The sequence below is a fragment of the Onychomys torridus genome, chromosome 15 (assembly GCF_903995425.1).
Source record: "Onychomys torridus chromosome 15, mOncTor1.1, whole genome shotgun sequence".
Classification (NCBI taxonomy): domain Eukaryota; kingdom Metazoa; phylum Chordata; class Mammalia; order Rodentia; family Cricetidae; genus Onychomys; species Onychomys torridus.
In genome coordinates, this window is record NC_050457.1 from 22,658,577 (window position 1) to 22,664,803 (window position 6,227).

Here is a 6,227-nt window from a genome sequence, read left to right on the forward strand (position 1 = left end):
CAGTCTAGCAGTTCCTCAAACAAATCCAGTCTCTGTCTCTCAGCATTCTCATAGCCGAAATGAGAGTGGTCTACCCAAAAACTGTGCACAAATGTTCATAGCAGCATTCCTTGTGACTATAAGTACTTCAAAAGTAGAACCCCAGAAGTACCTATCAACCCAGGGTTGGGGATTTAGCTCAGTGGTAAAGCGCTTGCTGGCAAGGCCCTGGATCTGATCCTCAGCTCCGAAAAGAAAAAAAAAAAGAAAAAAGAAAAAGAAAAAAAGAAGTATCTATCAACTGATTAGTGAGTAAACAATATATTCCATACAGCCAACTATTATCTGGTTCTAAAAAAGGAATAAAGTACTTTTATTTTTATTTATTTATTTTTGTTTGTTTTGTTTTGTTTTTCGAGACAGGGTTTCTCTGTGTAGCTTTGCGCCTTTCCTGGAACTCACTCTGTAGCCCAGGCTGGCCTCGAACTCACAGAGATCCACCTGGCTCTGCCTCCTGAGTGCTGGGATTAAAGGCATGCGCCACCACTGCCCAGCCTTTTATTAATGTTAAATATGAATGTGTTATAATATGAATGAAACTTGAAAAGATGGTAGGTAAAGGAAGCCAGTTTAGAAAAAAAAAATCACACACTGAATGATCATATTTATGTGAAATGTCTGGCATGGACAACTGTATAGAAACAAGGCACATTAGTGGTTGCTAACGGTGTAGGCGGGGTTGATGAGGCGACAGCTCGTAAGTATAGGGTTTCTTTCTGAGGTGGTGAAAGTTCTAAAATTAGATAGTGAAGTTTTCACAACCCTGTAAATATACCAAGAGCTACTGAATTGTACATTTTAACAGACTAAATTTTATGGTATACAAATTATATCTCAATAAAACTATTATTTAAACAAAAAGCACACACAACCTAAGTTACATAGATGCAAAGAAATCTATGCCAAGACATCTTATCATTCAACTTCTGGGAATTAAAAACAAGGAAATCTGGAAAGCAGCAGGAAATGGCACCTTCCCTGCAGGGGAGAAGGATCCAAATGACAGTGGGTTTCAGCCACACCAGAGGCGGCGCAAAGAAGGCATGCCACATCTTGCCACATGCAGAAAGGAAAAATAAACAAACCAAAAAAACTCACTCAAAAGGAAAAACCCTACCAGTCAAATCCCAAACCCAACAGAAGAGTCCTTAGAAGGAAGGATCAGTGAAGAGATTCTTAGATGAAACTAAGACGTATTTGTCACCAGTGGTGTGGGGGCCCACAGAGGTTTCCTAGTGAGAGCTGAGCTTGCTTTACCCAGCAGGGCTGCATTAGAGGATTGCTTGACCATGTGCGTGGTTACCAGGTGATTGGAAGGGTCTGCACTTGGCTGAGCTAGGGGGAGGTCTTCGCTCCACTCCTTGGCATTCCTATAAACAGCCCTTTAGAAGAGACAGAGGTGCCCGGTGGATAAGGATCCAGGTCCTCCTGAGCTGTCCTGTGTTTGCATCTGTCTCTCTTCCTTTTATTCTTCTATCTAAATATTTCTCACTTCACCCTCCTCAAGAGTACCCTGGGGGGAAAGTGGGAGAGGGACTCCCACACAGTGGACTTTTTCTGAAGAAAAAAAAAAAAAAGTTAAATGGAGTTCTCTAAAGAGGAAATTATGAAAGAAGGATTAGCCAGGTGGTGTTGGCGAATGCCTTTAATCCCAGCACTCGGGAGGCAGAGCCAGGCAGATCTCTGTGAGTTCGAGGCCAGCCTGGGCTACCAAGTGAGTTCCAGGACAGGCACAAAGCTACACAGAGAAACCCTGTCTCGAAAAAAAACAAAAAACAGGATCCAAGAAACATTAAGCCGGTGGGTGTCAACCTTCTTACTGTTGTGTTGTTTTAATACACATAGTTCCTCATGCTGTGGTGAAATTATTTCATTGCTCCAGTTATAACTGTAATTTTGATACTGTTATGAAACATAATGTAAATATCTGACAGGCAGGATATTTAATATGTGATCCCCAAAAGTTGAGAACTGTTGCATTAAGCAAAACATGGATAAATGCTGCCGTACAATAAAAATTACTATAATCCTCCCAACAGAAAGTAGATATCTTGAAGAGCCTGAAACTACTAAGGAAATTGAAATCACACTTTAAAAACTCCTTGGAAAGAAATCTTAAATCTCAGATAGCTTCACTGGAGATTCCTCTAGTCTTGAGAATTAACACAATAATCACACAGTCAGGGCTGGAGAGATGGCTCAGCAGTTAAGAGCGCTGACTGCTCTTCCAGAGAACCAGGGTTCAATTCCCAGCACCCACATGGCAGTTCACAACTGTGTGTGACTCCAGTTCCAGGGGACCCAACACCCTCACACAGACATATATGAAGGAAAAAAAATCAATGCATATAAAATTAAAAAAAAAAAAAAACAACACACAGTCACCTCCTGGATATTGGGAATACAACTCACTTCAGATAGCTGCTCTTCTGTTGCCAGAATTAAAGTACAGAAATGAGAACCCTTTCTCAAGAAAATTAGCTCAGAAATTCTTACCAAACTATTAGCAAATAGAATTCAATAACATGTAAATGAGTTACACAACATGATCAAGGCCGATTTATCTAGGTTTTCATGGCCTGTTCAAAAATAAAAACCAGCTGATGGGTTGGGGATTTAGCTCAGTGGTAGAGCGCTTGCCTAGCAAGCTCAAGGCCCCAGCTCTGAAAAAAAAAAAAAAGAAAGAAAAGCAACTGATATCATGAACCATTAGTTGAATGCACATGAAATGTCTGGTAGTAAAGATACAAGCATCAGAAAAAAAAAAAAAAAAGGCCTGATTTGCACATGTACAGGGACCCGTGGAGGCCAGAGCAAGAAGAAGGTATTGGCCCTTGAGCTGGAGCTACAGGCTGTTGTGAGCTGCACTTATGTATACTGTGGGATGTTCTGTATGTTGAATGTGTTGCTCTGATTGGTTAATAAATAAAACACTGATTGGCCAGTAGCCAGGCAGGAAGTATAGGTGGAACAAGGAGAGAGGAGAATTCTGGGAAGTGGAAGGCTGAGGCAGAGAGACGCTGCCAGCCGCCACCATGAAAAGATGTTAAGATACCGGTGAACCATGAGCCACGTGGCAAGGTATAGATGAATAGAAATGGGTTAATTTAAGATAAAAGAACTATATAACAAGCTGGGTGGTGGTGGCACATGCCTGTAATCCCAGCACTTGGGAGGTAGAGCCAGGTGGATCTCTGTGAGTTTGAGGCCAGCCTGATCTACAGAGTGAGATCCAGGACAGGCACCAAAACTGCAGAGAAACCCTGTCTCAAAAAAACCAAAACAAAACAAAAAAGAACTAGATAACAAAAAGCCTGCCACAGCCTTATAGTTTGTAAGCAATACAAGTCTCTGTGTGTTTACTTCGTTGGGTTTGAGCAGCTGCAGGACTGGCATGTATGAGAGATTTGTCCTGACCCTGGGCCAGGCAGGACCAGAAAAACTCTAACTACACATGTACGTGCTGGGAATTAAACTCAGGTCCTCTGAAAGAGCAGTACATCCTCTTAACCATTGGGCCATCTTTGCAGACCTCTTTTTGTATTCTTTTTTTTTTTTTTTTTTTTTTTTGGTGGAGCTGACGATTGAACCCAGGGCCTTGTGTTTGCTAGGCAAGCACTCTACCACTGAGCTAAATCCCCAACCCTCTTTTTGTATTCTTATTGCTCATTGTCAGTCATCTTTGGAGAAATATCTATATAGATCAAATCCTAGCTTTACCTTCTTAGAGGTACTGATCACCTTTAGAAAACCTTGGTTTCCTCCTCCGTACTGTGAGGGCAGTAGTGATACTCACCTGTGGTTCTGAGAGGATTAGGTGAGGCTGTTCTTGTAAAGGGACTGTCACTTGATAAATACCTGCAATTATTCTTATGCTTGGAATGGATGCTGACTCACCAGTTGAAGATGATGCCTCTTCTAACATGACTAACAGATGTGGAGGCATGCAGATTCTTTTCTTCAGTATTCCTTGTCAGCAGTGTTCTCCAAGTTTTGTCTCATCTGTAGATTTGTACCTTTAAAAAAAATGCCTTTACCATCATTTTCAGACACTTCTGATTTTCTAATATGCCTAGAAGGTTAAGTCAGAATTTTTGATACTAATAAACATTCGTTCTTTCTTTCTTCCTTCCTTCTTCCTTCCTTCCTTCCTTCCTTCCTTCCTTCCTTCCTTTCTTCCTATGGTGAACACATATTTAGAATTAGCCAACTGGACTCAGTTTAGATGATCCCAGTTTTCTTGGCAACATCCAGAGCATCATAATCAGGAGCCTGCCAAACACAGGCCTCCTTCTCTCTGGCAGGCCTTGTTAGGGTACTGACTTTGGCCACATCAGTGTCATGGAGTTTCTTCACAGCCTGCGTACGCTGGTGCTTGTTGGCCTTGACATTCACAATGAACACAGTGTGTTGTCATCTGTCTTCTTCCTGGCTGACCTAGTGGTCAGGGGCAATTTGACGACAGCATAGTGCTCAAATGTGTTTCTCCTGGGCTCTCTCTTTCAAGGGCATTTGTGCTGCCTCTGGAGCCTCGGGGTCTTGGGTCTCCAGAAGGTGGGTGACATGTGGATGGTCTTTTTGTGGCTGTGGATGCCTCTTAGTAGCACTTGGCTTTCAAGGCCTTTGCTTTGGCTACAGCCTTGAGAGGGGCAGGAACTTTCTTCACCTTCAGCGCCATCTTGACTCATCATTCCATTTTTAGTTTGACTAAGATATAAGAAAGTATTAGATTTATATATTTAACATAATATATAAATATTATACCAATATGTTATATAAAAAAATATAACACCAGGTGGTGGTGGTAATACACGCCTGTAATCCCAGCACTCGGGAGGCAGAGGCAGGCGGATCTCTGTGAGTTCGAGGCCAGCCTGGGCTACAGAGTGAGTTCTAGGAAAGGCGCAAAGCTACACAGAGAAACCCTGTCTCAAAAAACAAAACAAACAAACAAAAATATATAACATATAGCTAAATATATAAATCTAATACTTTTTATATATATTTAATACTATATACAAATCTAATACTTTTACATATATTAATATAATATATTCATTTAATATATAAATATGTATATATTGTATATAATTGAATAAAGCTATTTTACCACGGTTCTCGTTCAGTGTGTCTCTGTGGGCACCTGTACTCTTGGGAGTCAGAGGACAAGTTATAGGAATTGGGTCAAACTCTGCTTCCACCATGCGGGGCCAGGGACAGCTCAGTTGTCAGGTTTGGTGGCAAGCATCTTTACCAGATGAGCAATCTTGCTAGTCTTAGAACTGAATTTTTTTTAGGAACTTCTGTTAAATTTATTTTCTTTTATGTGTGCATGCATATATACCACGTGTGTACCTTGTGTGCCTGGTGCCGAGGCAGTCAGAAGGCTTCAGATTTCTTGGACCTGGAGTTACAGATGGCTGTGAGCCACTATGGGGTCTAGAAGCAAACTCAGGTCCTCTTCGAGATCACTAAGAGCTCTTCACTTCACTGCTAAGCCATCTCTCCAACTCCTAGAATTGATTTTTTTTTTCTCTCTTTTTGCAACAGAGCCTCTCTATTATGTAGCTCTGGCTGTCGGGAACTTGGTATGTAGACCAGTTTGGTCTCAAATTCACAGAGATCCACCTGCTTCTCTTCCCAAGTGCTGGGATGAAAGGCTTATGGGCCACCTCTCCCAGTTCCTAGAACTGAATTTTTGACTCTATTTACAGAAGCTATAAGGTGAGGTTATGGCCATGGTTTCATTTTTCAGTTTGACTAAGACAAAAAAAGCATTTTGATGCATATAATTTTGAGTTACCAGATTCACACTGGAATAAAATATTTTAAAATTAAATTTAAAATTAATTCCATGGATAATCAAAGTCATTTTTATGATTTTAATATAATCGATCTAAAAATTACCATATTTTTTCATGTTTAAAAATTTAATTTTAGACTTTATTTTATGTGTCTATTTGTTTGCTTGCTATATATCTGTATACCACATGTGTGCAGTGCCTGTGGAGGCCTGAAGAGGATGTCAGGTCCCCTGGGACTGTAGTTACATTGTGAGCCACCATGTGGGTGCTGGGAATTGAACCTCTGGAATTCCAGGCAGGGCCTCTGGGAGAGCAGACAGTGCTCTTAACACACGAGCCATCTTTCTGGCCCCTCTTGTTTTGATAATTCTGCACAAAATTAAT

The 6,227-nt window shown here is 41.0% G+C and overlaps 1 pseudogene; it reads right to left on the reverse strand.

Moving 5' to 3' along the window:
• Positions 1–4,260: 4,260 nt before the first annotated feature.
• Positions 4,261–4,717, reverse strand: LOC118596057 (annotated as a pseudogene).
• Positions 4,718–6,227: the final 1,510 nt, after the last annotated feature.